Source organism: Toxotes jaculatrix, chromosome 22 (genome assembly GCF_017976425.1).
Source record: "Toxotes jaculatrix isolate fToxJac2 chromosome 22, fToxJac2.pri, whole genome shotgun sequence".
In the NCBI taxonomy this organism is placed as follows: domain Eukaryota; kingdom Metazoa; phylum Chordata; class Actinopteri; family Toxotidae; genus Toxotes; species Toxotes jaculatrix.
The window spans coordinates 3,697,019-3,723,553 of NC_054415.1; the positions used below are offsets into that span (position 1 = coordinate 3,697,019).

At 43.6% G+C, this 26,535-nt stretch overlaps 1 protein-coding gene across 2 annotated transcripts in view; it reads right to left on the bottom strand.

Moving 5' to 3' along the window:
* pawr (PRKC, apoptosis, WT1, regulator) overlaps positions 1 to 26,535 on the bottom strand; it is a 51,863-nt gene that overhangs the window by 17,003 nt on the left and 8,325 nt on the right. The window lies entirely within an intron of this gene.

A 26,535-nucleotide genomic window follows, 5' to 3' on the forward strand; every position in this document is an offset into this window, starting at 1 on the left:
AGCCAGGGTCTCTTCTTAATCCTCTTAAGACATGATCACATTCACTTCCAGGAATCCCTGAGGAGCTGCAGCTCAAACACTAACCAAACACTAGATAGACTCCAGTCAGGCCAACAGGATGACGGCCTGTTTGAGGGGCCTTTCACCTCCTGAGGACAGTCAGAGGGGATTTTTGACCAGTGGAATGTCCCTTGAAAACACAATAAAAGACATGTATAAACATACAGGGAGCAAACATCCCTTTCACAGAGGAGTGGGGAGTTTGCTTTCATTATTTAGGCAGAGATCTTGCACATTGCCTGGGAAAACCTCCAACTTTACTCCTCGCAATCTGGATTCTTAGCTTCATCATGAAATATTTGCACGGCCTCAGCTTCCTATTTGCATTACTTTACAGTGAACAGTGCCGCAGAGTCGCTGGGTTCAACTGTCTGGGAGCATCGAAGATCCATTGCGTAAACAGAACTCGACATTAGGATGGATGGTTGGATCGTGACGAGGGACAGAGATCAGGGCCAAGCTCCCAGAGGGGCACAATGCAAACCAGTCTTTCCTGTTTCGCGCTACAGGGCGAACAAAAGGTGCCCACTCAACAGGCCCTTAAGTGGTAAAAATAGAATCACAAGGTTAACAAGGAATGCAGTCATTTGCAAGGCCTTTCCTGCCAAACGGTTTATCAGTCATCCCTAGGGAAAACACCAGCTCCTTTGTTTTTTTTTGACTCTCACTCAGTGCCTAATGCTGGCACTCTCCTCTGTCTCCTGATGTAACTCTGTGCACACCGGTCGTTTCTTCATCTCTAACATGCGTGCCCTGCAAGAGGTTTTGATTTCACACAGTTTGTGGTATTTTTTGCATTGAATTGCACTTTGTCTTCCTGCAGCAATTTCTGAAGTGCCAACTTGACAGGGCGTCATTTCAGGTTTTGGATGAAACAATAATTGGGAAATAAAAGGGTAGAAGCTCTGAGTCAAAAGAAAAAAAAAGACATTAAACAGAAGTCCGTCTGTGTTAACACATAGCGTATTGTGCAGTGACTAACCACTCGGCTATGCACAAACTTGCCTGAAATGTGGAACTGGGAATGTCAAAGTTTATTTTGGATAGAGATGCAGCCCGTTTTGCCCTCTAGTATTCCAAACTGCTGTGCATTTTCTTCTATTCCAAATAAAGGGAAAGTGGGATCTCTGTGCAACCATATAAGGGGAGTTTCTGCTCCTGACATCATCAACATGAGTCTGTGTATTTTTTTTCGTGGGGGGGCTAGTTTCTTACCTTGGACTGTGGAAACCAGCAGATAATGTGTGGAACGAGTGCGGTTTGACTGATGGTTCGACTTTGATTGTTATGAGCAACGTGTTCACATTTCAACACTGGGAAGGATCCAAAACTAAGAGTTACTAAAAACAAAACCATTTCTTCTGAAGAACAAATAGACGGTTAGAAGTGATTTTAAATAGATCATTTTCCTAAAGTTTATAAATGAAAGAACAGCTCGTACTCAGAGCACATAGTAGCTAACGTTGACTAATATATTATTTACATATTCTGACTGAACACTTCACATTGCTGTGTTGAAAACAATAATATTCTCTAGTGTATATTTAATATTTTGCATGGTTATTTTGCACCTGTTCGACTGGGATAAAGTTGGCTCATCTGGATCAGGTTTTTAGCTGAGAAACAATCCAGAGGAAGAGCGCTGACACAGTTTGGTTTTTTTCCCCAAAATGGTCATTTTAAAATCTCCTACTCTCAATCTTACCTCTGTTCAGGTCAGACGGGTGCATGCAGCCCAGACGCAACTGATTACAGAATGCATGATGGAAATACTTTTCATATTACCTCCAGGACTTTTAGATTAATTAAAAACACACGAAACATTTCAATAATGCTGAACTATGTGATTGGTAGCTCTGGAAAATTATGTAAAATCCTGATATATGATCATTTTAAAAATGGTTTCCAACCGAGTCATAACTTAGGTAACATAGCAAATTGCAGCCAAAAGAGAATTCACATAACTACACATTACAACATTAACTCCCGTGACACGTGAAGTCAAAGAGATTAAAAACCTGAGTGTGAGCTGAAAAGAAGCAGCCAGATTTCCTGAATCGTCTCTGCTTCCTGTTTACAGCAGGACCGAGTGTCAGGGCCTCACAAGAGTGTTTACTTAACTAAAACAAGTAAAGCACATATCCTGGTCTGCTCCAGCCTCAGTACCCATGTCCGTCACTCTGCACAAAAAGAATGAAAGAAGCTACATCTGGAGCGGAGCTTCACAGTCTACTGGAATGTCTGTTGTGGTTGGAAAGTCTCTTTGGGGAGGAAAACGATCAGTCGTCTATGCTGCAGCTCCGTCTATGGCAGCAAGAATCTGAATGCATGTGATTCTTTATAACCCTGCTCTGGCATTTACCTTTTATGTGCCTGTCAAAGTGATGCTGTGTGATGGCTGAGTACATTTTGTGGTGGCAGTAAACCTGCAGCATTAGACAGAATAAATATAGAAAAGTTAAGAAGTGACGGGCTGCCAAAACCCTGATGTCATCCAAATGTTCAGCAGCAAGAATATTACAGATGGTGTACTGGTAATTTTTTTTTTATGTGAATATTTGAAAAAGACGTGAAATAGTAACCGAGTTTTAAAAGTATTAAGTAAGAGGTGTGTTAAATGTGATTTTTATTACTCTGACACAAGCTCTGACAAGGTGAACAGAGTACACAGAGTTCTTCAGAGCAATGACGGGGCACATTTTGCAATAATCTTCCCAAACATTTCACTCGCAGAGGTCAAATGTCTTTACATAAGACACAGTGTTCTTGCATAATGTGCACACCGATCGGCCACAGCATTAAAACCCGTGACTGGTCTTAATGTTGTGGCTGATTGGTGAACATGCTGCCTTGTCACCCTGCCAGTGCCCTGTCCACTTAGTCCTCAGATTTATTTCTAAACAAGCAAAGGGCACCTCCGCCGGAGGCACAACCTTATTCAGCAGGCTTAATGACTTGTGTGTATTAATCACCTGCCACTCTCCGCAGCACAGTGATTTCATTAAGATGATCTATTAGGGAAAAAGGACACTGGCACACCGATGTCCACTGTCTTTCAATCAGGACCAGCCGTCAGCTCAGACAGGCACAGCGCCGCGCTCAGGTATGGCAGAGATCAAAGAGAGGACATCCAGCCCGGAGCTGCTGGCTGATTAATGTGACACCACACACTGCCAAGGTCAGTGTTAGGCCCAGGAGAGGTGCAGCCAGCTCGGAGCAGGAGTGAGACATCATTTGACAGCCTCAAAAAGGTGTGACTGGATCTCCACTGACCTGTGGCAAGAATATTACATTTAATCCTGTAGGGAAAAACTTATATTTTCTGTGACCTGCAGTGACCTTCGTCCGAAAGATAAAACACTCTTTATTTGGTGTGTTTGAGTAAAAGGCTTAGAAGTGGAAGGTACTTGTGTGTGTCTCTGCTTTTCTCGACAAACTTAGATTTTCACTTGACCTTTATTTAACCGGCGAGCTCTGTCGAGAGCAAAATCTCTTCTTCACGCCGAGGCAAAAATGGCAGCCTAATTACATCACACAGACCAACATCCACCGAGGGAAGAAGAGTTACAAAGGAAGGAAAACAGAAAAGTTTTAAACAGAAAAATATATTAAAAAGCACAGGTGAACATTTTTAAGATTTACCACCATTCCAGTCAGGATTTATTACAACCTGGAATCCCAGTCTGGTTATAATCACCCTTCCCAAAATCTGGTGCCTTTTCATTTGATTTAAATCCCAAAATTGCACAACAGGGTTTTTTTTTGTGAGAAGGTTGTTTGGGGACAGAGTCGAGTCAAACAGCGTACAAGACATTCTCAAGAGTCAAAGCTTGTATTGGCCACAAAGCCCTGGGTTGCTTTCTTTAAAATTGTGTGTTTATCAAGTGAAAGCCTTGCACTTTTTGGCTTTGAACTTTAAGTCTGCTTGACTCTCATTTTCACTCCAAGTGAGACTATAATATTTTAATCAGAACTCAGCCAGACCTCAAAGTGAGTTCGCTTTACACCGGGGGGGTGGGTGCCGCAAAAAAAAGAAAAAAGAGAAAAGAGCTTTCGGCAAACAAACAACAGGGGTCTGACTGTGATTGTTGACCCAGAGATAGCAGCATCAGCATTCCTCTGGATGTGTCAGATGGAGCTAAGGCCTGAGGGCAGGCCAGTCGGGCTCAGCGGGGCTGGGCAGAGATCTCCGGCTGTCTGGAAGAGCTTTAATACATCTGTGGGAAACAGCTCTCATCGTATTTTAAGTTTGCCAAACTTGTTCTCTGGTCTATAACCTCCACAGTAGGTTGGAGCAGAGCAGCGGTTTTGACTGGACTTGTAAAGAGTCGGGCTGTGTGTGTGTGTGTGTGTGTGTGCAGGGCTGAGAGGACAGTGGAGTATTTGGAGCTTCAGGGGGGTTCACTCTGTATAAATGGGACTTTACACTCCAACACCACAGACCTCCACAGAAAACCACATGGCCCCTTTTTAGCCCTCTGCTCAGCGATGTCAGACTCGGCGAGAAGATGGAAACCGGAGCTGGCCGGTACGTCAGCGGGCCGATAGCAGCCTATCACAGAGGTGTCGGTGTCTGCATATTATGTTGGCAGACGTGCAAAAAGAAAATGCTTCATTGGCAGCGTTTGTACGTATATTTCTCATTTCCAGTGTAAAACATCAGCATAGTGTTACAGAGTCTGGCTCTAATTTTTAACATTCTCACGTACTGATGTTGCTATTGGCCTCTGTAATCCTGTATTGGTTTAGACTCTAAAACTGGGTTTATACTTGACGCAGGGGGTTAACAGCATAGATGGAAGAGGAAGTTTTAATTTGTAGTTTATAGTTGGATATAAAGTGCACACGTACTTAGCCTTTCATTTACTGTGTCAGAGAGCGAGGAGTGTGTCTGTTAGATGTGTGTTACTGAAAAGGAGAGGATTACTTAGCCTTTGCTGACCATTTCACCGCTCTTTTGGTCTCCATGTGGTGTCTCTCTAGCCGCTGTAGCCCTGACATGTGATTACAATGCTATGGTGGCTATGGCGACTGCACGCTCAGAGAAGAAACATCAGTAACTGTCTTTCCTGCTACGCCTTCAAACAGCTCGCTCTATACCCAGAAGAGCTCTTGAACATGGATTGCAACACATCGAAGTGTATAAGAGACCAGTGGAAGTCCTTAAATAACCGTCTTCTTCAGCTTTAAATAGGCTTACTGCAGCCCCGTGCTGTGCCTCTGACCCCCAGCGGACCATGGCAGTCTTGCGGCCGTGACCCCTCTGCAAACTGACAGGCTTTGAGAATAACTACCAAGCTTTTCTCAGCACCACTGGCAGAGTGTGAGCTCGGACTAGCTGAATATTAATCCAGTGAATCGGCGAATCAATCTGAAACACAGCCGTGTTTTACCTGTCAACCTCAGGTGCAAAACAATCATTATCAGTCAATATCAATCATTATCGAACCAGCATCCAGCAGTGGATGGTTCCTTAAGTGCTTATTGAAAGCATTAAACTCAAAAGGCAGGTGAAATTGAGAGTTGCAGGTAAGCGACACTTAATGAGTCAAACAGAGAAACGAAGGGTTACATGACAGGAAGTGTAAAACTGTAAAACACTGCTAATGGATGACATTAACTGATTATGTTTAATGCCATGAAACTGTTCAAGATCATGGAAAATTGTGTAATTACATGGTTTTGCCTCAGATCTCTGATAAATAATTAGCTATTGGTTGAATTTATGCACGACAGATTGGTTTTTACATAACTGCAGAGAAAATGCCAGATCTGTTTTGCTTTTCTAATGACTTAAGATGCCATTTATGCCTCTCATCACCTCCACTGCTGCCAGAACCAGAGGGTTTAAAACATGTTATCAAGTGCTTCATGTACTTGAATCTTAGCCTTGCATCCATGATACCTGAGTGAGGCAAAAACCTACAAAATAAAGATCTAAATGAAGACAGTTTACCAGTGTGTGAGCTCCTGGGAGTCAAACACATTTCCTCTTGCTTCATAAAATCTGACCAGTGTCTGTTTTTGTGTTTTCCATTCTGTTTCCTCCAGGTATAAACACCGTCTTCCCAGGAAACAGAGTTCAGGCTGAACTCTCCTGTCGTCTCGTGCAGGAGGTCGTTATCTTTTTGTGTATTTGCTTAAGCCTCGTCCTCACAAACACTGCTGACCCGCGTCTGAACGTAGGAGATCCAGCTCGTGGTTACAGCCCCATTAGCAGGTCAGCTGTTTGTTTTCTCTAGCGTTTGACCGGGCAAGAGATGATACACAAACCGACCATGATTCGTGCGTGTCAGAGATCGAGGCACAGCCTTCTGAGACACTTTCATCGAATGACTACTTTCATCTCGTCTTTTAGAAATTCTGATATTTTTCTTGCGCTGTTCGAGGCATCAGTTGCTTTATTCGTTTAAAAAGTTTGAAATAAATAAAATGTTCACTGAAGTTAAATCAGCATCTATAAGAAGGGACGTTTGATGAATACGGTTGTTATCCCCTGAGCGTCACACATGTTCAGCTGTCCTGATATGACCATACTGACACTCACCCCAATAACACATGACATTGAGTAATAACTGCTCTCTCCCTCAGTTAGGACAGGAGCTTAGGGCTGTCTTGGGAGAGGTAAGATAGTTTTAACATCTGTGTGTCCCGACCACAGACCAGGACGGCTGTAATTCAAGCCAGAGAGGAACGGCAGGCTGGTGGTGATGGCTGCTAGAGCGTTTATCCCAGCAGCCTCTCCTGTTTCCTGCGTCCCCATAATGAATCCTGTTCCTGCAAACCAGCAGTAATAACGGGGTGCCTGCTGTGTGCTGTACGGAGGCTGCGGGGGGAAGTGGCCCTGTGTTTTGTCTAACCCCTAATCTTGTTTTCGCCCCAGTGCTGGCATGCGTAGTACTTCTTCCTTCCTGTCCTGATGGTTTTTTTTTTTGCACAGCGCGGCACAAAGCACAAACCGTCCAGTCCTACCAGGCTGCAGCATGACAGCGGCGTTCCAACACTTTTCCTGGACATGTGTTTCTTGCAGCACTCGTGGCAGAACGGAACCGCCGAGTTACCCTGTTGTTTTCTATCTTACATCCCATCGTCCAAAAGCGGGGAGGATTTAGAAAACCACACGAGCAGCTAACAATCATACAAAGGAAGAAGAGAGGAGGCAGACGAGAAGAGAAAAGGGCAGAAAGGGAGCATCCAACATCCTGCTGCTTTTGCATTTTATACTTCATCCTCTTATCCTTCATCTGCTGTTTGTTTTTTTAAGATGCTGTCCATCTTAGAAAATATTCATATTTTAAGAAATAGACAATAAAAAGAGTCTTAGCTCAAGTTTCATGCATTAAATTTACTTATTCTGGAGCTTTTATCCACATCTCACAGTTCTTACAAACATAATGGAAGTTGCTTCACAAATCGTGGCAAACAACATATTTGATGATAACAGTGAGCCATTCTGGATTCACCTGAGCGCATACTGTGCATCTGACTGTAAGTATGTGCAGAGAACCATGACAGCAGCGCCATGGATGGATAGGAGGGATGTCTTGTCTCTAACTTAGAGCTAATAAAGGCTTATCTGTTGGGGCATTTTATCAGAAGACTACGACGTGATCCCTGACCCCGAGCTGTGGCCGACAGTCTCCACTTCTCCACAAACTTCTTTTCTTGGAATGTCTGGTATCTCCTCACGTGTACCATGCCAAATGGGTTGTTTAACATCTGGTATCCCAGGCCATTCTTCTATCCTACCACACAAAGCCTCCTGAGCGTGCTGGCCCTGGTCTATCTTGCAACCTGGCACAGACCGAGCTCATCCATTTGGCAGAGGAGGAAGAAGCCCAGCCTTTAGACAGAGAGAGGTATTGTGTCAGGAGACCCTTCTCACGACGGACACCTCACAAAGAGAAGAGATGTCTTGGGCCATTGTGGAGGTCTGACACTTGAGGAGCAGGAATCTGTCCTGCCTCTCTGCTGACTGGGTTTATCTAATGAGAAGGAGGCGGTCAGAGAGCCAAGTGCCATTCAGTCCTCGCTGCCTTTCAGTTAGGCCATCGTGTTTTTTGGCCGTCCACGCTCGATTTTCTTGGCCGACGGCTCGCGCTCATTCAGGGCCCCAACAACTCTGGGACTATTCAGGTTTCATAGACCTATCAAAAGAACCACAGACATGCTGGGCAGGAGTGAAGCCAGGTCCACAGCATCCAGGAAGCTACAAAAGTGGCAGCAGCCACCACAGTGTAAATGGCTTTCACACATTGTGGGGCTGCTCGATGATACCACTGCCCAGCTTCCTCTAAAACATGGAAAGTGACCAAACAACAGATTTTTACAAGCAAAATAACAAAACTATCCCGGGCACAGCAGCACAATCCACAGCCACGTTCAGAGCTCGACAGCATGTTTTAGAACCGGGTGCTAAGCTGGCAGCGAAGCCATCAGCCTGATTTTTAAACCTGGAGCGATAATGGTCCTGTGTAATTACGCTGCATATCCCAGTATTCAAAACATTTTATCAAGAATGGATTAAAATGGACCATTTTATGTAAGTGCACGCATTTCAAAGGTTTGCTCTCTCCATGTTTCAGACACAAACAGGTTTGGATTAAATAGATTTTACCATAAACGAGTGACTCACCCTCAGGAAAAAAGAAAAAAAACAAATGAACATCACTGGACTAATTCCAGTCGATTAAATTTATGTTACGCTTTTGCACCTTAATGTCTTACTATGGTGAATTCCTACAGGCAGAATGATTGCCTCCTGATTTTCTGCACGTGTGTCCTGCTGTAAATCTGTGCTGCTTTTTCTTGTTTATCAGCACGACTTAGCTAAGTTTTGATTATCATTCTATGTCTTTTTTTTTTATATGGGCTTGTTTCCATCAGTATTGATAGTATTGAGGAAACAGCAACACTCTCATTTAAAAAAGTGGAATAAATTTTATAGAGAGTGAGACATATCTGCATTTTTTTTGCAGGTTGACCAGACTGAGGGAAATGTCAAACAATCAGCTGATGGTAGTGCATCAACCCTAACCCTGAAATCAACGGGCCGAATCTGCATCCGATGCAATAAAATCCTTATGAAAACAACGCTCAGCCCCAGATGTGAAACCAATTACAACAACAACATGACGATGTCTACAGCAGGCCTGCGTGGAATAATGACAGACTCTTGTGCACAGCACAGAAGACTACAGCTGAGACGGACTGTACCTGCTGAGTGATTGATTATGAAGACAGCTGTTGTGAGGAGAAGTGGTAAGTCAGTCTAACCCTCAGTGTGTGTGTGTGTGTGCATTTGTTGAGGGACTGCTGGGCAGCTGGAGAGCAGTAACAGCCTGAGGGCACCTGATGGCAGTGCTTAACCATGCTGTTTCCCCGACCACCACCTGAACAACACACCTGGCAATGAAAAGGTTCTGTGGTTGTGTCACATGTCCTGGCAAACACAGCTGCCGACATCATGGAGTCTCACAGGAGAGAGATCAAAAAGTGGCCTGCAAAACACTGGTGCTATGTCTTATACAGTCTATGGTGCTATGCCGCTTTTCTAATTTTATGTCTTGATCTTTCATTTTATAAAATTGTAAGATTCGTAATTATTGCTGTTTTAGCTGGCTAACGAGCTAACAGCTGTAAATGGTTAGACAATCAGAGACTATGGTTTTCTATCAGCAGCTAGATGTTCTGTTACATCACCTGAAAAATATACTCACCTCTGCCCCCCCTCAGAGCAGCCTCAATCCTGGGTATAATACAGGATTTGGTGGCATTGTCACACGGGATCAAGCCAAAATTAACCTTGATGACTGAATTTATTAGGCAGTTTAATGAACGATAAGTGGATTAGTCTCTGTAAGTTCGTGCTTTCATTTACACAAACATTAAACTGATCATTTCCGAGGCTGTCTCCGTTATTTTTAACTTATTTCTCATGTTCGAGAAATGTTTGGCACCAATTTAAAACAAATTTGCCAGTAAAAAATATTCCTGTAGAGGTACATACTTGAGGCAGAGGGGAATGCTGTCTCTTTCAGAGGCTAGATAAATTTAGCTTTCAATCAAATACTACACAAAAACACTGTGGTCCGCTCAAGATGCCAGAGCATTTGGGTATTGGAGGTTGCTAAAAGCCTTGATCCAGTAATTAGTGAAGAATGGCTTGGAAAGCAAAGATTTCCTCCTGAGATTATTTCCTCATTGTCGTTTTGAAGAGCCTGGCCTGTTGGAGAGGAATTTCTAAGCCTAAATCACAGCTTAATTAAGGAGATAATGTCTTATAGAAACAAAACAAACACCTCTGGCAAGCAGTGTACACTGCAACTTCAGAGGAGGTCACAATTCAATTGTTAGACGGAGCATCTCGCTAGGCAACGGCCGTGTCTTAAAAATCAAATCTACCAATGGGATTAGGCCGCTTTACAGGCAATAAATTGTCTTCTTTGTCTCGTTAGGTCTGGCACATTTTGTATTTTCCACCAGATGCATTTCCTTTCTTTTAAAGAAAAAAATAAAGCTCCCAAATCCCCTTGTAATCAAAAAAAAAAAAGGACTAATAATTTTGACCGAAGAATGACACAAAAATAAGGCGCCTTCACGTTTGTAAAGACCTCACACTATTCTACACAGGAGGAAAAATGAATTTGCAAGCTCTTTATAATTAACCCCATCTGCAAAACAACCAATGCCTTTTTAACCTGTTGAGAATCTGTGCCAGTGCTGCCGTTGGTGTGTTGCTAGTGGTACAGGTGGCGGGATGAAATATCAAGCAGAAATTCCGGTTTTACGCGTGAGTGTGAGGGCTTATCAGACGCCAAAACACACCAACAACCATTTTATCTGTCATCTCGCCAATGGAGACAACGTTTCCCCTACATAGGCTCCTCTTGGCTGGTTAGATTAGGATCCACCCAGGCAGATAAAAATCACTCCGTTTCAACTCAGGTAAACATTACATCACAACGCCTGATTTCACTCTTGCCAAACGAATTTTTGGCCACACACCTGTCTGAGTTTTCTGGCATCCACCGATACCTGCACACCTGCATGCCAGGTATTTAGTGGACATCTGTAGATTGTAGCTACAAAGAGTAACCGGGGTTAAGCTCTTCCCTTCTAAACTGCATGAGTTTCTGTGTGCTGCAGTGCTAACGTTGGTCTGAACATGGCCTCGGTTCATCACTAGCAGGTGCATCTGTGGTAGGAGTACAGACGCCGTATCCACATGCCGTAAGCCCACACGCTGATATTAAATCCAAAAAGTGACAAACCGAAAATTTGCTTGACATTAAGATTTTAAGTGGTTCTTAATATCAGGTCCTCAGTTCCCACTCGTGCCTCTCGTTGCATGACAACCTGCGCGCTTGAGCCCATATGTGGAATTCACAGTTGAGCCCAGTTATAGCCCATAGGAGCAGGCCCTTCCAAACAAGTACCATCTACCTACCGCACAGCACAGCAGGAGAGGGGCCTCTGGGACGACTGTAGCTATGATTGACGCAGCTTAGAAAGAAAAACACTGAGTGGAAAACACAGGGAACACTTCTATTTAAAGCCCACGTCTGCCAGCCTATTCTCCATGCAACACCGTTCCCCCTTTTCATTTCTATTCATGACTCCTGTCGAGAGAGAGGCACCATTCCAGGTGACAGGGAGGAAAGCAGGATGAAGGATAAACCAAAAAATCATTTACAATCAAAAAAAAAAAAAAAGAGAGGAGTGACACCCTGTTTCTTATTCATGAATGGCATGAGCGGTGAAAAAAGATGCTGAAGAGGGATGCCTCTCTCAGCGTCCGCACACATGTTGCGAAGCCACAAGACGAGCGATTACATCACTTCATCAACACATTACCAAGCCATTTGGTACCATTTAAGACCAGAAGTATGCATTGTTTGCACTTGTGCATGTCTGTCTTCCCTTTGTAAACCAAGACAATTACAGACTCTTCACAAAGACTCGGCTGATTTACCCTGCTTGTAAAAAAAAAAAAAGGGTGGTGTCTACACGGGCTGGACGCAGGTGCCATATGGTGGAGTCTGACTCGAGCATATTGGGGAAACGGTAGAACGGCTTGACCTCGTTTAACATATATAGAAAAAAAACAGAGTAAAGTAAAGCATTTAAAGAAGGTGTAGAGTGGTTTAAAGTTTAAAGTCACAGATGAATGTTGTGCACAGTGTGAACTGTCTAAAAATACACATTTTCCATCATGAGTACCTTCACTTTTGATACTCACAAGCACATGTTGCCAGAGGTACTTCTGTACTTTCACTTGATTCGAACTAATACTTTCTCTCTCCTCAGAATCTCATTACATTAACTTTTTTCTTCCCTTACGTGATAAAGAAAACCTCGTTCTCATTTACATCAGAAAGATCAGTGAAGAAAGCTGAGGAAGAACAAGGTTACTTGAGTTCATGTCTCAGTGAACCAGCAGAATAAGCTCTGACAGCTCAATAACCAGCACACGGAGCCACATGACTGTGACTGTATTTCCGTGAGTGAGGAGTAATCGTTTGCAGGAGAAAACCTAGAAAAAAAGAAATGAGAAGTAAGAACCAGGGAGAGTGGCTAAAGTTTGTTTTTTCTATATGAATCAATATGAGAATGAAGCCACAGTAGCGACGGTGCATGCGAGCGCGAGCCCGTAGCTCTGAAGGAAGGAGTAATCGGTCTGAAAAACGGCCAAGCAGTTAGCGGCGAGCAAGGTTCCAATATCAGAGGAATTTGAATGAACTGCGAGTTGATCCCCAGAGCCACGGCAGTGGGACTCTCATCAAGTTTCTGTGGGTTTGCTTTGGCAAGTTCCACCACATTCTCTCCAGAGTCGGCTCCTCTCGCCAGCAGAGATGAGTAGCAGACACTTAGGGAAATAACCTCTTTTCGCCCCTGTGCAGCTGCCGAACATGGAAATTACATCTGGTGGAATGATTAAACCTGTGTGGCCGCTGACCGCTCCGGCCAATCCAGGCTTTCTATCCCGTTGCAGATGTCCGTGTACGTAGAGTAAAAAAAAAATAAAGGACTTGGCTTCTAGGCCAGGGGATCCAAACCGAGACGATACTGCGGTGCTGAGTTTGTACAGAGAGGAACACACAGTGTGAGATTAATATGACAAGACAGACTGCTGGTCCCTGAACAGAACCCGTGTTCAATAAGTGAAGAGACAGTATCTGCAAGGCCTCACAATAAAAAGACTTAGACACCAGTCTCATGTCACTGGCAGGTACAGTCTTATCTTCCTTCGACAGACACGTATCAAAACACGAGACAACAAAGACGCAGCGCAGACGATGAAAGTGAGTTGCTCCGCCTGTGCTCTGGTGGGCTTGCTCTGCATGCCATACCCTCAGGCTCAGGACAAACAAAGGATGCTTTGCCAAGACTGGCATTTAACCAACTTTGCATATAAGCACAAGACAAACACGTTCGCTCCTCTTCTTAACTGGTTGTCTGCTCGCTGTGTTCTGATGCTCTCCTGTTAGTTATGGGGGATTGAATGGCTGATAAAATCGGCCCCTGAGGCAGCGCAGATGGGGTCCATTAAAAAATCTGTCTAAACTCCAAACTACATACTAACAGATTATGTACAGTGCGTATTGTTCTTCGTGGTATACTGTTTTTGCAGTTTTTAGGATTGACTTCCAAAGGGTTGGCTTCGTGACTGTTGTTACATAACACACTGTCTGCTATTATCTACTTAATCCTTTCTTAGCATCTCTCTCTCTCTCTCTCTTTCCAGGTCTCTGTGGTACAGAGGGGGGTGGTTTTGTGGTCCAGGTCCTATCAGTGCTTGGCAGAACCTGGAAGCTGCTCTGCTCTGATCCGTGTTCTTCTTATAGGTTTCTGCACTTTGTTTAGCTCATATTGTCGTTCTGTAACTTTGCCTTTGTTATTTCTGTCTGCTCCATAAACACAACATCGATTACATGTCTGTGCCCTGGAACAGGGAACCCTCTGTTTCTCTTTCTGAGGTTTTGAGGGTCTAAGTAAGGAGGCTCTTGTGTCCTGCACAGTTTGTAAACTCCTTCTAAACAAATTTGTGATTTGTAGTTTGGGGCTAGATGAATAAAACTGACTTGACCTGACAGCCAGTTGGATTCTAGAACTAAATGCAGGTTGATAAAAACTCCTGCACCTGCACACATTTCTGTTTTTATTTATTTTAAACTTAAGACCAAAAAAAAAAAAACCAAACAAACAAGCAAACAAAGAAGAACAGCTCAGTATGAAGGAACTAATCGATTTTCCAGTTTTATACAAACAGAAAATGCAACATGTGCACAGATGTTTTGGAAAACTACGATCATTTAAACATAAAAGGGAGAAGCCTAAATGTTATTCCAAAGTTTGTTCTTTATTCTTTTGCTCTCTCAGATGTTTCCTGGAGCGCTCTCACCATTCCCCACAATTTATTTTAAGTTTGTCCAGCAGTAGCTCTTCCTGTTGCATAAAAATTTAGTGACTTTCATTTGAACACTGACATCTCTCAGTAAATTTCAATTTTGTAAACTCGAAACCTGCTTTAAATCCATATGAAGTTCAGGAACTTGGACACAGCAAAAAAAAAAAACTTCCTGCCCAAAATAAACATGTGGCACAGAGTTACTGGAAGATCTTCAACAATGAGTGGGGGGCTTTGATAAAGGCAGAAGAGGCTAGATGGGGAAGCCTACATTATGTGTGTGTGTGTGCGTGTTTGTGTGTGAAGCTGCAGCCTGTGATTATGTTATGTAATTTCCACTGGAGGTAACAAAGATTTGCCTCTTGCTGCTGCTGCTGCATGCCAGCGGCCCTCTCACCACACCGATTACATCCTTCCCGGCATTAATGGGGTCAAAACGGGCCCTTATCTTTTTGGGGCAGGGGTCTGTTTTCCCATGCAGGGTGACTTTGTCCTCTTTCCTCATCCCTTAAGGGCAAAGAACACACTGAGAGAGAACTACGAGCTACCATCTGCTCTCCTCAAGGCAAACTCTCCGGAGCAATCAGCGCTGCAATTTCAACCATAAAACAGTGGTTAAATGGATTTCCCAGCGGACAAAATGGAATTCGGACTGTAAAAACTGAAACAAGCCTCGAGTCTGGGTTTAAGTCGACTACATATCCCAGCAGGAGTGCTACAAAAACAAGCGAATGAATCAGTGGATGCGAAAATAAATCAAATGGCTTCAGGAATTTGAAATGAATTACTTTCAAATGAAGACTCCAGATGAATTGTTTACACAAAGTTCCAAGTAAAAGCGATCTGATAATGTGCGTTCACACGCAGCAAAGCACGTAATCAAAGTAAACCTCGAATACACTACAATGTATTCTGAGATAACAGGGTAAAGGTTAGAGCTATAATTAGAACAGTAATAGTTTACTGTCTTTTTAATTCCTCTCCTGCAGGACCCACTGCACACCAGCCAAACCCAGCAGGGAAATCCCACTTGGAGTCGGCCTGCCCAAAGGTTTGACCATTTTTTGCTAACGATGTTGTCTTTGGAGACGTTTTTGGTCTAAAGTTTATGACGCTGGATAAACTGGGGAAAGTTTGGTAGGTAACACAGGGTTTTGTTTCTCTAACATGCTATTCTGCCTCTTGTACTTTGCTCCTTGTGTTTCGTGTGGCTGCATTCTGTATTACATAATTATACTCTGTGATTGGCTCCGTGTATTTATAGAAGCAGTAAAAAACAGATTAAATTGGTCCTGTAACAGGCCATGATGGCAAGCTCTGCAGGGAAGAGGAAAGACAAACATTTGCACCAACATGTGAGTGTTACAGAACTCCCGTTAAATACCCGTTAACCCTTCCCTGTCCAATGGACCCACTGCTGTAAACTGGCTGCTTATTTGCTTTCAGTGTTAAAATTACTCGGCCAAGATAATAAAACAAATGGATTATTTTTAATTAGACCCCAGGGATGAATCTGGAAATAAAGTTTTCAGCTATTTCTTACGTCGTCTGACCTCCCAGCTGCTTTGATGGCAGCAGCACAACATATATTATTGTGCTGCCTGTCGCAAGAAAATAAAGAAAATAAGGTCAGTTTTGTGCCAAAGACACCAAAGAAAATATTCAGCTAACAGGAAAAGAGGAGATAAACTGAGAGGAAAAACAAACGAGCTGCTGATCATCCACCAGAGCTGTTAGAAATTATAACAACTGAGTTAAACGACTCAAACATTTGTGCAGCCAGCAGATTATTAAAATTATATCTTCACCTCCAGCACTTTCTAAATGGTCAAGACACAGATGCTAAACACAGTTTCACTCCAAAAATTCAGGAATAATCGGAATCTTTCTTAGGAACAGCAGAACTTTTAATCCCCTCAGTGCATCCAATCAGGGCCGAGGCAAAACTGAATACCCGACACTTTCCGAGCTGTAATATAAAACATCTTCTTCGCGGTCTGAGGACAGGGAGGACAGGGAACTGGACCCAGAGCAGCATGTGACACATGGAGCTTTGATCATCATGCGAGCGGCGCAGACGCTGTCAGTTTGACATTTGGAACAATCTGAGGGCTTTTGTGTTTTGACTGGTGTTTTCTCCAAACACGACATCTCCTTATCCCCTCGACACTTTGACTGAATTATTTTCGGCGGCGAGGTTTGTCTGGTAGATGTGAAGCATGATGGGAGGAAAACTAGAAGAAGAAAGTGAGGGAGGAGAGCGCAGTAACTCTTTGATGGCAGCGATAATTGGTTGTTTGACCGATAGGAGTTGTTATCTGACTCAGAAAAAGCTCTTATGAAAGCACAACAGGTATAAATTTTGGGTAGAGAGAGACGGAGAATCGCTATTCTGCACATGTGCTGTCGACAGAAGTTTAGCTGTAGTGACAGAGAAGATCCTCATCTTCCAAAAACAAAAAAGACAGACCAAAAGGAAGAAAAATAAGGTTCAATTATATTCCTGTGTTATCACACACAGGGCTGACGTTAACAAATCTTTAACAGCATTAAAACACTTGTTGTCACCTTCTATTAGTCTGTGAACAGTCATTCAACGTGGGAGTGACAGGTCTGTACTTTGAATTTTGGCAGAACTGTTTGCACCTCTGTTTAAAGATGAACGGCAGATCGTGGCTTTAATGTCTAATTCCATCAAACCCTCTGTGAACAACAAAAACCCCCCAGAAACCTTCACAACATACTGGAAAATTAGAAGAGCCAGTGATAAGAATGAATATGTAAAATTCATCAGAGGTTGATTCACTTTGTCATGAAAAAAAAAAATTGCGAAACAAATATAATTAACTTATTGCACAAAAAAAGGGAAAAAAGCTGTAATTCAATTTGATGACTGTGCCTTGAGCGAGGAATTCAGAAACTCTCTCAGAAACTCTGCTGTCTGCTCTTTGCTGTCAATCACTGATTTCCAAATGGAAAATAATCTGAAAAATACACTGGAGGGAAATAACATAAGCCTAATGAAAAATGTACCGAGCTTCTGGCCAAACCATCAAACCATGAGCAGTCCAAGATTTATTTTTGTAAAAATGCGACTGGTTTCAATATTACATCAGAACACCAGAGCCGCAGTATAGTTTTACAGCAGGAACACAGAGCACAGCATGCTCTAGGAAACAATAAGTTTTATGCTTCTGCTCTGAATAAATCTCTCTGCTATGTAAAGCATGCAGCTCCTGTGTGGAAGGTTTTTGGCTGAGTTTAGCTGTGGACTTTATTATCTCTTAAAGTACTTTTTTTTAAGTAAACACAGAGGACTTACAAAATACCCTGCTTCTGTTTGCAGGAGGAAAGTTATTAATGTCCTAACTGAACCTAAACGTTAGAAACGACGACGTTATCTGAAGATGTTTCACAAAATTTAGGACAGGTGATGAGTTCGGAGGCCGAGATAAAGTGGAGAGAAGACACTGTGAATGCAACCTATTGTTCTCTGTGGTACAGTCCGGCCTGGATTGCTGATTGTGTCACAAACATTCCCGTCATAGCAAGAGAAGAAGACAGGAATGGGAAGTTGGGGGGTTGGCAGGGGGCTTCGGCTCTTCCTGGAAGACCAAGACAACAAACATTTCCCACTCCCACAGACTCCTTCTCTCTTCACGTCACCGTGCGCCGTATAGAAAGAGAGAACGCGTCGAAGCCCGGGCAGCTTTTTTGTTTTGGTTTCCAAGTGCAGACAAAAGGCGAGGCAGCTGGCAGGGGCAGGGCAGCACGGCTGCATGATTAGTGCATTCCTCACCACTCCACCCCACCCGGTGCAACAGCGCAGACAAAGTCAGTGGACAGGCCCAGAGCAACAACAAAAATTCCCTTTTCCATTCCCTTCCAGTTCTCTCTAAATGAATGATTCAACGCGTCGCTGAATCCTTGTATTTACATACAAATAAGAGAGAGGATGTGGATAGTTATCGCTGCCTGCCACCCTCCGCGTGCCTGCATGTCAGCGGGTATTTACCAGTTTTTCACCTTTTTTTCTCCCCAAAAAGTCTGTGAGGGTGTCAGATTAGGAAAGCTACCTGGTTTGCCGAGGGCTATTCAAGCTCTAGAGCCTCCTTTATCCTGGACACGGGAACACAAAGATGATATGAATGACAAATGTAACCGTGGACTTCGGACAGCAGCCAGCAGCGCTCTGCTTTGGAGCATACAGGTGTGTGATGACAGCGGCAGGGGGATAATCGTCTTTTAAATAAAGGTTTGTGTATGCAACATCCGCTTATCATGTCACTCCTGTGAGAATCATAAATCAGGACTCATCTACACTGCCCCCTAGCAAGAATCATCTCTGTTGTGTTTGTTGCTCTGCTGTAGCAGGCAGATTTACTGCATGCTCACCACGCCGCTGCCTTTGCTTAAGTCCGGCCCGCAGAGGATCACCCAGAAATTTGCAATAAACTCTGTGGGGCTTTCAGAAGCAGCCTGAAGGTCTAAGGTGAGGAAGCAGAGAGGGAGAGAGCCAGTGTGAACTCCCTCCCCTGAGCAAAGCTCTGTTTGTTATTCATGAGAACGCCGGCTCTCCTCGTGAGACTCTGGGAAAATTATACCGCGGGTCTGGACAAATGAACTGCTTCTCTCCGGCACTGGACAGAAATGGCTGCCATCAATCCACAGTCTTCCACGACCCTGCGCCCTGCTGAGGCTTATCTTGCTTAGCAGAATAAAGAGGGGAAAAAAAAAAGGAACAGGGCTGGATTTGGTGAGCATGTGAGAGGAGGAGGAGGTAGAGGGAAAAGAAGGAAAGCAGGAGATTGAGTGGGGGGGGGAATTAGTTCAGTATTTCGATAATGGATATCCTTGGAAGAAGCCCAACCACTCATCAGGGCATGGGGGGGAAAATATGCAGGGAGGAAGAGAAAGGGATGAAGACAAAGAGTGCAAAGCAAAAGAATGTGCACTCAGGCATGTCTTGAGGCCAAACCCGAGCTCGTTGAGCCTAAACTTAATTGCAAAAACAGATTGTGAAAGAGCCAAATTTCCTTTTATCTATCCTGGACGCTTACTTTCGATGTTATAAAGCTGCTGCATCGTTATGCCTTGTTACCCGGCGCAAAGAACTTTCACACTCTGGTTTGAAAAAGTGAAAGCCAATGCCTCCTTAGTGACACAACACAGATATTCGGTTACGACGCCTGCCACATAATATACAACCACAGACAGCTGATTGTACCCTCTTAATTTTTCAAGACTAAAGCTCTTTATCTGTTCTCTGAAGCGTCACTCGAGGAGAGAATTGTAAGCCTGAAGCGAGAGAGAGAGAGAGAGAGAGAGAAAGAGAGAGAGAGGAAGAGCTTTGCATGCAAATGAGGACACCGGCTGGAAAACACAGCCAGATTAATGGAAAGCACCTCGCTCCAGAACGGCACGCAGCAGGTCCTGGACCAACGCTCAGGCACCAAGCTCACGCGTCCATCAACGTCTCCGATTCCTGCTGGAAATAATAATCCAGACTTTAAATAACACAGCTAGTGACTCACATTTGAAAATCCAAAATCATCTCTCTGATGAAAGTGACTGGCAGAGGTGCATCAGCATGGCTCCTGTGCAAGTTGCATAACGGCACATGTACTGTAACATTACGTAACTGATGTCCACGGGCAAATCGATCCCGATCGTAAATCATTCTCCGCCGAGGCCGTCGTGATTTTCTCAGAATTTTTTTGCAGCAGGCAGCAGCATCCCTGACAGAGATGGAGAGAACAGGAGGATAAGCCTCCGTTGTTTCTCCAGACTGTGCCGCCACAATAATGACGCTAATGGTCCTGAATGTGCCACAGGTCCCAGAGGAGCTCGACTTCCAGGCACCGAGTTCTGAAGCTCTGCTCGCTCACGTTTACACTTCCTGTTTGAAGAAACTTCAAATGAATGATATTTTAATAAGATCTGTTACACAGGAAGTTGTGACATTTTAGTTTTGATAATGGCAAAAAAAAAATTCAGGACACTTTTCTTTCCTTGTTCAGTCGTGAGCCATAACTCAAGATGGTTGAAGGCATTTTCCAGAGGGTCAGAGGTCAAACGGTCTATTGAAGCAGCCTGATAAACTAAAGAGCTAAAAAGACAAATGAAGTGTCCTGTGACGAGGATGATAAACACCAGCCTCAGAGCTGATCCGGGCAAACAGTGTTGACAGTCTGAAAGGATTTATTAACCACTAATAAAGTCATTAGCTACAACTTATAATCTCTAATGGGTGCTTTATCAGGAAGTGATGCCTATTTAATTATATGAAAATGTGCAAAAGCAACTAAACTTTACAACTTTAATACCAGCTGACTGGTTATTCCAATAGTTTCCAAATAAACCACTATAATATTCAACTCTGTGCCATTATTCTTAATAACGATAGAACAGTGGATCATAGCTGTTCTGTTTGTTTGGACGTTGGGGTTGTGTGGCTGAGTGCACCTTGCCGTGTAACACAATACTCAGATATACAGTATCGGAAACTGTTAAAGCATGTTTTGCATTCCACTGAGAGAGAAGCAGGACCATTGTGTACAGAGGCCATTGTGTTGGTCCGCTGGCAGACACCAAACCAGACCGTGAGTCAGGCTAAGCGCAGCCTGAACTCCCCACCAGCAGCAGCAGCAGCACCAGCAGCACCAGCAGCTCACAGCACAGGCTGGGAAACATTACAGCCTGTTCACCACGCAGACTTTGAATCAGCCCAAAATTCAAACCCGCTTCGCCTCTACACCCGACTGCCACGACCCAAGACGAGCACGAGATATGACACAAGTACATGAGTTGGGAAATGAAAAACTGGTTCACAGTACAAAAGCATGGAGTATGTAAATAGTGCTCCTGCCAAGACCATGCAACTGTGAGACAAACAGCACCGCGAATAAGAAATTCAATTTCACATGAGACGTGTGCTTTGTCCCAGTCAACAGGAACCGATTCACTGAATTTTGAGGCTGTTTACTTCTTACGGTAAAACCACTGTTTGTCCTTTTAGAGTCACGGATAAGGATCTAGTGTGTTAGTCATATAATAGTTATCCGCAAAAAGGCATTATTTAATGCTGCACTGAGCTGTACGCTCTCTCTCCACAGACAAACTTCCTTGTAACTAAGGAGGTAGCGGCTTTGTTTCCCTATAACTTTTCTTCACAGGTCGCCTTTCCTTTTCAGGCTACCAAAACCTAATACCTCTTTTACTTTACCCACAAACTGGTCACGTCTTCACAGTGTCCAACAGAGTTTTGTTGAAAAAGTCACTAAAAATTCAGTCACTCTGAGTCAAAATAATCACACAGAGACTGTAAAGGCCCAGCCTGTGCTGCCTCCTCCATGTGATGCTTCGTTCTTTAGCTCCACCTAATGATAAAGAAGGTGAATTTGGATGTGAACACTCACTGTGTCTATTATATGTTGTCCATTGTGACGGTCATGAAATTGTCGCTCTCCAGAAGAAACCTGTTTACGCTTATGGTAACATCTCAAAAGAATTCCCAGGAGGACACGCGACACTCTCTCTCCGTCCTCTAGATAATGGCGGCCCGACGACAGTTTGCACGTGATTGTGTGACCTTTCAGGCTGACGTGAGGAAGATAAATCCAGTGCTGTGGACAGACACAGGTGGTGACACTGGCCCATTCATTGTGCCCTGGACAGCTCCGCATTTGCCTACTGGACCGACCGACGGCGAAAAAGGAGAGGACGGAGGAAAAAAAGATGAGGAGAAAGAGAGAGGAGAAGGCACACAGGCCACACATGTAGCTATACCTCATGTTTACTTATGAGCTTTCAGCCTGAAATCTTTGGATGCAAACAAATGACTGGATGCATGCAGGCTCGAGGACCGATTCACTAATGAGCTGTTTGAGGAGATAGCTGAGGACGCCAGGATTTTTATTAGAGCTGGAGAAGCGGAGAGCAAATGCAAAAAGGAAAATAAAACTATATGTGTCCACAGGCCTTGAACCAGAGGAGAGATGAAATACAGAGAAAGAGGAACACGACGAAAATACAAACACAGAGCTGAGGGATTCATGACGTACGGTAAAAAGCAAAGCATACAATCAACTGAGGGTGGCTTGTGATGAAAATCCAATCTGTCACGCTGAACTGAGAAGTTTCATTGGCTATGAATCTTTTAAGAGGCCGTCAGCGCCACAGGCAAAGGTTAATACCCACTGAGGAGAGAGGGCTACGAGACACTGCTACGCTAAAAACACGAAGGCGTGACTGAAACGCCTCCACATCTGTCCATTCAACTTTCACTCGCAGATTTGGACACAGCTTTTATGGCCACACAGCAACAAGTTTAAAAAAAAAAAAAATAAAGCAATTAGTGGAAACATCAATTATGCAACATTTTTGTATGAAGTGATAAGAGAAATTAGAAAAACGGCACACGCACACAGACTCAGAGAACAAATAAAAAGTGTATAAAAATCCCCAAAACGTCGCCCTGGGGTCTGGAATATTCCATTGCTGTGATCAGCTCAGTGGGCGGTTCACAGTGCAGACAGTGGAACATGCAAAATTAAAAGGGCTGAGTGATCAGACCCCCGAGGAGACAAACATGGAGAAAATTACATGCTCTGTCTGCACATCACTGAACGAAAAAAAAAAAAGTTGTTCCCGTCTGATACGCTGCAAACCTGCGAGCTCCTCGTGTTTGTGTCACCTCTTTTCAATTACTGAGAATGCACCGGGAAGCCAAGGCAGATTTGCTGATAGTTTGTAAAGCAGTTTAAATACAGATCCTTAAAAGGTAAAAGCTGGAATTTTTCTCCTTTTTCAAACACTTCAGTATCTATGAGTCTTCAAATCATCACGACAACTAATCAGACGAAGAAGTGGTGATGGTGGGGTCGATGTGTGCAGGTCAGAGATCAGAAGAAACACAACTCCAAGTGTCCAGTTTCTGCTCTCTTGATCTTTCTTTCTGATCATGACAAGCATCTTAAAATAATTTATTGGAGTCAGGAGCCATTAGTGTAACAGCAGAGAGAAAGCTTGTATAACAGAGAGCTATCTGACAGTGACAACACGTTTTACTCTGAAAAAGAAAAGCAGACAAACAAGATATATTATTTATTATCAGTCTGTTTGTCAGCCGCCATGTCTTTCTGGGACAATAACCACTGATGACCTGATTATGAAGGTGATGTGTTGTTGTTGTAGGCTAACACCCACAGATCAGGTGGTGTCAACCTACAACAACAACAACATCTGAAGCAGTGCGAAAAGCAAACACAGGAAAGGTTAACGAGTCAGACGAGGCTTTCTCAAAAACACAGTGAACCTCTAATGATCCGTGCTCTGTGATCCGAAGAAGGCGGAGAGGCCGAGAAGGGACACGGATCTCGTTTGTTTGTTGCCGGACAGGTCTAACACCCGTCACCCTGACACGGCGGGACGAGTTTGCTGTGTCAGAACATCTGACAAAGTTTTCACAACTTCAAAAGAAAAGTTCTAAAAATTGGCCGACAATAGTCTGAACAACATCTAACCCACAAACATGAGCAGACACTCTGCATCTTCCCTCCTGATGCTCTGCTTGTAATCAGCTGGTTTTAGGTCAGACCTGGGCAGATACATTCAGCTGGCTTTCAATTGAAAACTTGATCGATCTGTGTGTGTGTTTAAGGTCGTTGTCATGGATGTGAACGCACGTCACACGTCCTCCAGTCTCTATATTATCTCTCTGTCATTGTTTCATTTGAATTACAGCGTGCCGACGTACAGAGTCACAGCGATGAAAAACACACCATTGTCCTGACAGTGTTTGCACTGTACGTGTGTGAGCGTCCACCAACAGGGTGTGCCTTCCAGCAATGTCAAGACTGACAACTTGGCAACTGGTTGTTGTTGTTGTATTTGTCTGCATGTTGCTAAAGAACAGCGTTTGCTCTGCGTGTTCATATCTCGATGTGAGAGGTCAGTCTCATGGCGTCATGATGACACTGTTTATATAGTTCAGTGATAAGATGAGTCTGAAATCACGTTCACTTATACACTGGTCCCTACGTCATAAATGTAGGGAACTGGACTGAACTGGACGGAGCTCGAACAGCAGGTTCCAGCACAGGTGCTGGCAATGGAAATACTTTAACAGGATCTATTACCCCCAGACTTCCCCATGAATTTAACGGTTGTCAGGTTTTGCTCCATATAAATGATGTAATGCTATAAAATGCATATGAAAACACAGGTGCTTTCAGAACTTCCTAGAGTTTATGTCCAGCATCCCCTCTGTCTGCTCAACGCTTCCACAGCTTTGATTTTTCAGTTTCCGATGCTTTAAAAAAAAAAATGTTTCTAAATGACAGAAATTACTTATTCTAACTAATGTGCTTCTCTGTTTTTCCTGACATTATCATTTGCTGTTTTGATTAATTACAGCAAAGCAAAGGTAGGATGTGATTACTTCCATCTTGCTGAGTACAACAGATTAGAATGGCATTTCATTTTGAGATCAGTTAATGAACTAGATGAACAGGAGCTTCGCCTCTTAAATACCATTTATGGCCCAGATACACACTTTAAATGTCTTTTGTTTTGTTCCCTTGTTCGTTGTGTGTTGTCCACATGGTGAAAACTGCACAGGTGGTATCACAGAAGGAAATGAATGCACATGTTCTGCACAACAGAGCCTCAAAACAGAGTGCCACAAGTAATTTCCCCAGTCCAGCAAGACAGAGCCAGAATGAGAAAACAAGGGAGGCACTTTGTGGGTGGCACAGCGTAAGATCGCTCCCTCCAGCATTGTGTGCAACACAACACAACACACAGACACACACACACACATTTGTGTGAGTACATGCACAAACAGAGAGACACTCGAGCTTCAAGGAATGAGCTCGACAACAGGTAGGCCCTTCTCACGACTGCAGCAGGTTTCAGGCTCCTTTGTTGGGAAGAAAGGCTTAAAGATCAAGGCTTCGTGCGTTTGGCAGTTTAGAGCCACATATTTATTCGATTTCAGGGGTTCAGCTGCATTCCTGGGCTGCCTCACTGAGCTGTGTTTTCAATACTGTGTCCTTTTGATGTACGACTTTCTGTGGCCTATGTGCAATTTTTCAAACAGCCATGGGGGGAAAAAATCCTCCATATCTATGAAATATTCAGGCAAGTCTGTCTAAAGTGGAAAATTAAATCAATCCGCTGGTGTTGAAAATATTTTCACTTCGGCCTAAATTACCACATAAATCCTCATATATCTTGTTCTAATAAATCCTATTTGTTTTCATTAAAGGGTAACACATGTGCCAAGAGCACCACTGAAGCTCGGCATTGAAACGTGTGGTGTTTTTTCTTTTGTTTTGTTTTTTTTGCAGCTCACTTTGTGTTTGTGAAAATTAAGCCCGTGGTAAGAAATGAGAGGTAAAATCGCCAAACAAAACAGTGGCGAGACTCAAAAACATCATCCCGCGAAGCCAACATTCCTCCGTCTGAGTCCCTCACTTTCCCTCTGAGCTGAAACGGGAGGAAATTGTGTTTGTTCATCGCTCCTCAAAGCGCAGGTTGGGTTACATGTGTAAAACCAGCTTGTCTGATAACAGGGATGCTTATCAGGACACAGTTTGAGTTAAATCCATGGTGACATAACACACAGAAGCAGTGCGTGAAACCTGATGGACTGCAGACAGAATCAGTCTGTTAATGTGCATTCACTCATACAAATATAACTGAGGCTTATTGTCCCTCATGCAAGAAAACGGCAGAGTGAGCAGAGCTGCGACTGCATCAAACAGGAAATCTCAGGTCGGAGCTCAGACAGAACCGGTCTGGTTTTTATCGAACGATGCTTAATAGTCAAAATGTTTGAGACAGATGGTTCAGACTGGGACTAAACCTACTGGGACAATGACTCTAACTGGTCTTAAATCCAGTAGAGGTGAGTGTGGTTGCATCTAAATTCCCAGCTGGAAAAAATCAACATTGAAATAAAATACACTGACCGGTTTAGCTGGGACACAATAGTCAAAGATCATATTTTCAAAATTTTAAATGCCATAAAGCAACAGCAGCAGTTCTTTGTTTTCTTTTAT